Below are 8,924 nucleotides of genomic sequence, written 5' to 3'. Positions count from 1 at the left end.
TTCTATCTTAGTTTATTGTATTTAAACATAATACAACAAATATATAAACAAATGCATACATTAATAAATATAACAATGAATTAATAAATATAAATATTACATTACATAAAACAAAAATATAGAGCAAACTATATAAGCATAAGAATAAAAAAAGCAGCAAAAAAAAAAAAAATATATATATATATATGTATTGATATCTATATATAGATATAGATATCTAGATCTAGACATATATATACACACTGTTATTTACACTTTTTTTATTTATTTTTATTTAAAATAATATATTTAAATTAATATATATAGTTATTTATATATTTATATATATATATGTTAAATATAAAATTAAATTATATATATTTAACATAATAAAAAATGGCAACATAAATAACCTAAATTAAAAAAAAAGTGTAAATAACAGTATATATATATATATATATATATATATATATATATATATATATATTATAGATAGATAGATAGATAGATAGATAGATAGATAGATAGATAGATAGATAGATAGATAGATAGATATATCTATAGATCTATAGATATATCTATATAGATATATAGGTATATATATAGATATCTATGTATCTATATCTATATCTATCTATATCTATCTATATCTATCTATATATATATATATATATATATATATCATAATAAAAAAAATGACAACATAAATAACTAATTTATAATGTTTTGTGAAAGTTCATGGAGTTATCAGAGTCATAGCCTGTTGTCCCCCAGTCTGCACTCTCCTCGCAGCACACATGACATTTATTAGAGGTTGAGAGTGCCTTGTAATCGGTATTATTCTATTTGCTGTAGGAAATTGTGTACACCTTGCAAGGCGCCAGCCCTTCTTACCTCTGAAATTAGGGAGGACGGTGACCTTTCACCTTTCACCTTCCTTAATACAGGCAGGAGGGCAGCAAGCAGGGTGGCTGTTCAACTGTTCAGGCTCCGCCAGGGGAATTGTCTGGAGGTTAAAGGAAAGAACAATCCACTGGAAACATATTTTCAGTCTTTAGTAAGAAGGAACTCAACAAATCAGTCAAGAAAATATACAGGAATAACAATCATGCTACAGAGAAAAAAAAATATATAAAATAAACAGATATGTTTAATGAGGCACTTTTCTGATAATTAAAAAAATATGTTTTCAATATTTTGTCATTCATAAATTTAACAGACAATATAAAACCACAATATTATCATTATTATTATCATCATCACCATTATTATTCATATTATTACAATGTTATTGTTATTTTGAGTTGTGGTTTATATACCTATTATAATGGGGAAAAAAATAATTAACATTAATATGTCCCTAAAGGATTCATTAATATACATATGATACAGTAGAGAAACTACAAATAGGAAATTAAAATGTGCTATTTAATTATTACACTTTATTAGGTAATATTATAATAAACACAACATACACAACATACCAAAAAGAATGCCCTATCATTTGAATGTAAAATATTATTATAATAATATATTTTTTTACAGAAATTTGTATTTATTTATAACAATACATTTTTTTTGCCACACAGTTTATGCAAGAAATTATCTAACTGTACATGTTCAAGTTAAAAATGATAAATATTCTCATTTCTATCATTCTTGGTCCTTGTTCATCACGTTTGGGATGAATATATAATAAAACTATTTTTTGTAAACAAGGAATTATTGTGCATTATGCATTCAATAATAAATTTATATTCAATTTATTATGCATTCAATAATAAAATAATAATTGGTAAGGTATTTATGTTAGCTATTTTTCTGAATGTCCTCTCCCAAGCAGGCCTGCAGTAAATTAGAATGTAATTTTTTAAGTTTTTCTGAAAAAACAAAACAAAAATAGGGCAAATATGAAAGGCTATAATGATATTTACAAAACTAAGGTATTTAGTAATCCTGATAGATAGTTATATACCACATGGTGGTGTATATATTTATATATAGATATATCTATATATAGATATAGATATATCTATATCTATAGATATATCTATAGCTATATATATATATATATATATATATATATATATATATATATATATATATATATATATATATATAAATCCACCGTGTAGTAGATAACTGTGTTGCTATCAATATTATATATATATATTTTTTAAATATTTTATTTCATTTGCTACTTGATTGCCTGTTAAATGCAAACAAAGTCATAATGATTTAACAAAGAAGCAATTGTCACAGTTTACTTGAAGCACCCAATCACATGCAGAGAATTACAAAAGATGGCAGCTTCTGCTGAACGCGATTGGGTGTGCCAAACAACCGAGCAAGGTGCTTATTTATAAAAGCACAAAAAAAAAATTCCAGCACACTTCGCTCTTTTACACCATTACATTTTATAAATGTTTCTCAGCAGACACTTGCAGCAGAAATCTGCAACACCACTGAGATGCAGTGAAAGACTATGGGGAAAAATATCTGGGGAAAAAAAAATAGTTGGAATGGAATAAAAATGAGTATGCCACCTTCAGGAAAGTTTTTTTTCTTCTGCATCACAATAGCAATGTTCTATTAGATCCCATTTAGGGCTAAATATCTTTTTATTTAGATAAATAAATAAATAAAAATTAAAAAAATATAAATTGCCAAAATCATTCTGCAGATTTCTTTTTTTTTTCAGAAATCTTTTATGCACCTAAACAATGGGATGGCAGTGAGCAGAAATACGCCCAGAACAGTTTAAAAATGTAAAAAGCAGCATTTATATTTTACACAAAAAAAAATCTAAATATATATATATATATATATATATATATATATATATATATATATGGATTTAAATATTTTTAAAGGCCCCCCAGCTGTGAAAATAACTCTCCATAATGATCCCTATTATGTTAAGATAGTGAAGAGTTTACATAAGTAGATGTACAGTAATCCCTAGCTAGATTACATTTAGTATGTTTTTTGAACTGTGCATCATCAGAAATTTTAATTTTTGTTATAAAAAAAAAGTTTTTTCATTCTTGATTGCACCTCAGTGCTGCTGATCTCCTGCAGCGTATTTGTAGCCACTTCTTGCTTCCATGCACTCCAGCGATGGCCGCATGGTATTTCTTAAGACGAATTGCCAGATGTTGTCAACAGTGGACTGTTCCTGTGTAATATGTGTTGAAACAGCCACTTGTAGTCTTCATTGGAAGCCCACCTGACAGCAAAAAATAAGTATATATATATTTAAAAATGGCAACATAAACATGACAATGCAGGAGCACAATTAGCAGACCGGGACACAGCGTTGTCACCTTATAACAGGAAGTGCTGGAGCAAGGACCTTAAAGGGATATTAAAGGTTTGTTTTTTATTTATTTTTTTAAAGAAACATGTCATACTTACCTCCACTGCGCAGTTCGTTTTGCACAGAGTGGCCCCGATCCTCCTCTTCTGGGGTCCCACGGCAGCTCTCGGCTCCTCGCCGCAAGAGCTAACCCTCTCTGGGAAGCTCTCTCCCGAGGGGGTTACCTTGTGGGCACGCTACCGCGTGATACACTCGGCGGCCATAGCCGCCAAGTGTATGAGTCGGCCCCTGCCCCCCGGCACACCACATCATTGATTTGATTGACAGCAGCGGGAGACAATGCAACGCGGGATCGCGCCCAAGAAGATTCGGGTCTCAGGTAAGTAAACCGGGGGCTCAGGGGGGCCGGTGACTGCAAGGTGCTTTTTCACCTTAATGCATAGGATGCATTAAGGTGAAAAAACACGAAACTTTACAACCCCTTTAATGACAGGGTCATAAGGACGCCCGTATTCCATTTAGAGAACATCCTTCTTGGCCAGTGAATTTGGGACCCCCCAATGTTTAACCACTTGCCTACCGCATTACTTATATGGAGGCAGAGCGGCTCTCCTGTGCCAGATCATGTACCTAGTATGTGATCCGCCACTTCCAGGCAGGATGATTAGACACAGCACAAGTCGATCAGCGGCTGCCGGCCAATGGATGTCCGCCGGCACCCTCTGATCGGTGAGGAGAGAGGCTGCACAGAGCTCTGCACATGTAAACCAGGCAGAGATCTGTCCTGACAGCGGAGAAGGGATCAATTTTCTTTTCATGCAAAGCAGGGAATAAAATCCATCTCTTCCCTTAGTAAAAGCACCTCACATAGTGCACAAAAACACTGGATAGGCACACAGTTAACCCTTTGATTGCCCCTGATGTTTAACCCTTTCCCAGCCAGTGTCAGTAGTACAGTGACAGTGCATATTTTCAGCACTGATCACTGTATTAGTGTCACTGGTTCCCACAAAGTGTCAGTTAGGTGTCCGATTTTTCTGTCGTAATATCGCAGTCCCGCTATAAGTTGCTGATCATCGCCATTACTAGTATAAAAAAAAAAAATAATTCTAGTATATATCATATTTGTAGACGCTATAACGTTTGTGTAAACCAATCAATTTGTGCTTATTGGGATTTTTTACCAAAAATATGGAGCAGAATACATATTGGCCTAAATTGATGAAGAAATTAGATTTTTTGCATTTTTTTTATTGGATTTGTTTTATAGCAGAAAGTAAAAAAAAAAAATTATTTGTATTTTTTTCAAAATTCAGGTATTCAGCCAATAGAAATCATTCATTTGTATGATATAATAATAGCACAGATCTGTCATGCTCTCTGTTGGCCACCCTTCATCTTTGGTATCCATGTTTATGTTTAAGTTTTTGCTAAAAGTTTTGCTAAATATAACTGAGATTTTTTTTTCCACATGCGCTCCATGGAGTCTGAAAGTTTTAAAATTCCTGAAATATTAGTTTCCTTCATAATGTTAGCCGTAACCCCTCAGATGCCAGAATACAAACCCAGAGCTCCCAACTGATTTCGAGGGACTGTCCCTGATTTGGAGCAATGTCCCTCTGTCCCTCTTTTCCCCTCATTTGTCCCTCATTTTGGTCTGATCTATATAGTTGTATATAAAATGCACTTTTAATCTTTCAAAAACTGTTTTGCCAGTGCTAAACCTTTCATCCAATGTCTAAATTGCTGTATTTGTAAATTTCAAAACCCAGTAAAAGGGAATAGTAAGTAAAAAAACACTTGTGGGTTTAACTAATCTTTTTTTTTGTAGATTTCTCCTTTAAGGGGGCGCGGCAGGGGGTGTGTTTTAGGTCCACATACTTTTGATAATAGGTGTCCCCCGTTCCCATCTCAAAAAGTTGGGAGGTATGCAAATAGTGGCGGCCCATCCATAAGGGGCGCAAGGGTGCCGCCCCCCTGATCTATATGCCCGGCCCCTAATCTACATACAGGTTGCCAGACACACGGCTGGTGTTCAATGGTTTTTTTTTTTTTTTTTTTGGAAGCACATGATTAGAACCTGAGGCTCAAATTGTCTTCAAAATAGGGTGGGCTCGGGGCGCAGAGCCCACCCAGTTGTGTGACAATAGCAAATTGATGTTTGCTAATGTCTTCCTGATTCTCCTCCTGGCCAATCAGGAAGCGGGTCTTAAGGAGAAGCGACCATATTGGCAGCCAAGGAGGAGGAGATGCAGAGAAGCCGCGGAGGAGGAGGAGACGCAGGAAGAAGCGCAAGCTGCCCGCAACCTAGATGCATTCCTGGGCACTGGTGAGGCTGCATAGATGGGCACTGGTGAGGCTGCATAGATGGGCACTGGTCAGGCTACATAGATGGGCACTGGTCAGGCTACATAGATGGGCACTGGTCAGGCTACATAGATGGGCACTGGTCAGGCTGCATTCCTGGGCACCGGTGAGGCTGCATAGATGGGCACTGGTGGGGCTGCATAAATGGGCACAGCTGCATTCTTTATGTAACACACTCCTGAACTCTGCACTCTTTTTTTTTTATCTTTATGGACGAAATGTTAGAAATAACGTAGATATGATACAATCATTCCATAAACACATACCACATACACTGCATATATCATTTGTCATTGAAAGTAAATGAATATACAAAATTTTGGGTTGTCCCCTGAAAAGTAATAGAGGGGATATCTTCCAATGGGGGCACTAGTTCTGGTGGTCTGGGGTTTCCCAATGAATCCTTAATTTTCATAGATTTCCTCTCACTTCCTGTTTGGCTATGTGACAGGAAGTGAAGAGAAATCTCCGCCATCGGATACAGATGGCAAAAAAAATCTGACAGGGGTTATAACCCTCCCTTACTACAAAAAGTTTTGCCTATAGTTCTAATTTAAGATAAAAAAAAACTTCTGTGTGCTGCTCCCCCCTCAGCCCCCCTAATACTTACCTGAGCTCCATCCTAATGCAGTGATGTTGCACGAGAGCCTCGGCTGTCCGGGACTCTCCCTCCTGATTGGCTGAGCTATTGGCGCCCGCTGCTGTTAATCAAAGTCAGTGAGCCAATGTGCAGGGAGTGGGGGTGGTGCCGATGTCTGAATGGACACCAGTGGCGGCCCGTTCATTAGGGGCGCCTGGGCGCCGCCCCCTCTCTCCAGCCACCCCCCTATATGAAGTAGATAGATTCATGCGGCCGCCCCCTATTCATGTGTACGGCCCCTTTCGGGTCGCCGGGCACATGAATTGCAGTGGCCAGGTTTTTTTTTTAAGAACCTGATTAGAGCCAGAGGCTCTAATAGGCTTCAAAATAGGGTTTACTCGGGATGCAGAGCATTGCGTCTGGAGCCCACCCAGGTGTGTAGCAACAGTGAATGAAAATTCGCTGTTGCAACACTGATCCTCAAACCTGTTTGAAACCTGTTTCCCGATTGGTCGAAATAGGATGAAACGTCCTATTGAACATCTAGTGCCGGGAGGAGCAGAGAGGAGATACCGCGGAAGCTGCTCCAGGAGAGGACACCAGAGCAGCTTTCCCCGAGCCCACCGGAGCAGCTTTCCCCGAGCCAGCCACGCTGGAAGATGGCTGCAACTGACCGCTGCTCTCACATCCAGGGTAAGGACAGCGGGTGGTGGTGGTGGGGGTGGAGGTGTGTGTTAGTGCGGGGGTTGGTGAGGGGGGGTAGGTGGCAGTTGTGCTAGTGCCGCTCCACCGGTGGCCCGAGGGGGGTTGTTTGCTGCCCCCCCCCCAAACCCCCCCCTGCCACTGATGGACACAAAGAGCTCGGCTTGAGTGCCCCCATAGTAAGCTGCTTGTTGTGGAGGCACTCGGCAGGAGGGAGGGGCCAGGAGTGTCGGCAAGGGACCCGAAAAGTGTAGGATTTGGGCTGCTCTGTGCAAAACCACTACACAGAGCAGGTAAGTACATACCTCCCAACATTTTGAGATGGGAATGAGGGACAACTACTAGCAAATGTATGTAGGCATAGGACACGCCCCATGCCACACCCCCTTAATTAAAGGAGAATTAACCAAAAAAAAAAAAGTTAGTCAAATCCACAAGTGCTTTTTTTTACCACCACTATTGTTTTATATTGACTTTTAAAATTTACAAAAGCAGCAATTTAGAATTTGGATGAAAGGTTTAGCATTTTATATACAAATCTATAGATCAGACCAAAATGAGGGACAAATGAGGAGGAATGAGGGACAGAGGGACATTGCTCCAAATCAGGGACAGTCCCTAGAAATCAGGGACAGTTGGGAGGTATGTAAATATAACATGTTTGTTATTTTTAAGCAAAAAATATATATTTTAGTATCTCTTTAACACACTTGGATAGGATTATTACCTGCTTGCGGACCGCCCCATGTACATTTACTGCACATTTACTGCAGCAGGGCGGCCGCTCTGTGCTGGATCATATACCTAGTACGTGATCTGGCACTTCAGGGTAGGGGCCACGAGAGCGCACCGCCGGCGCCACGGTTGTGCTGTGATCTTTTTTTTTTTTTTTTTGCAATATTTTTTTCCCATGAAAGTGGAGCTACCCTTTAAGCACACGGAGGCACACAAACATATAATTACATATAAAAGGTCCTCAGTGAAAGGTGGCAGCACACATCCAAAAATGTATATAATTCCACATACAATGTATCAATATGTCACTTTCGCGCTGCCTATGCCCGGTATGATGCTCTCACACACACACACAGGGCCCCTCTGGGCCCCGGATCCCGTTGTAGGATTTGGAACACAGATTGCTGTGTGTGTGTTGGGGCTGAAAGCTGATCCCGGAGTTTCCAGCCGAGATTGAGGGACATGTGTCTGCTAATAAAACATTTCCTCCAGTCACAGGCCGGGGCTGTAATTTATGATGGCATTCCGCCTGTGAAAACAAACCTTCCCAGCCACAGAGCCATCCCCGGCCCGAGCAGAGAGGAGCGGGCAGGGGAGAGGGTGCCGCGCTGCCTGCCAGTTAGGCCTCACGCACACAGGGCCTAAAAAAAACGCCACTTTTACAGGGGTTTTAATTTTTTTTCTGCCTGTAAACGCCCCTCCATGTTAGCCTATCCACACACAAACACATAGACATTTACAGGCATTTAGAGGCAGAAAAAAAAAATCACTTGTGTGTTCAGAAGACGAGCATTTGAGTGGAAAAAATGCCAAACGCGCATAAACGCAAATTGGACGCGCTTAGGCTTATACGTGCATTAGCGCTTTAATGCATTCTAATGGCCAGAATAAAGTAATATTCTGACCAATAGAATGCATTAAAGCAGAGTTCTACTAAAAGAAAAAAAATTAAAGTCAGCAGCTACAAATTCTGCACCTGCTGACTTTTAATAATCGGACACTTACCTGTCCAGCGATGCGGGGAAACGAAGCCCCACTAGTCTCCCCCTCCTCTCTGCAGCGCCGGCGTTGTGAGTGTGGGCGCCCGGCCGTGGCTTCACAGCCGGGCACCCACTGTGCATGTGCGAGCCGCGCCACTCGCCTTGACTGGCCAGGCAATCATCTGGGATCTGTGACGTGTCCCAGATGATTGCCGAGAGGGAGGGGGGAGAAGTGATCTCCCTTCCGGTGCCGCGGTGCGCC

The sequence above is a fragment of the Aquarana catesbeiana genome, linkage group LG11 (genome assembly GCF_042186555.1).
Source record: "Aquarana catesbeiana isolate 2022-GZ linkage group LG11, ASM4218655v1, whole genome shotgun sequence".
Taxonomy (NCBI): domain Eukaryota; kingdom Metazoa; phylum Chordata; class Amphibia; order Anura; family Ranidae; genus Aquarana; species Aquarana catesbeiana.
The sequence above is the reverse complement of the archived record's forward strand: the minus strand, read 5'-3'. Positions refer to the sequence as shown.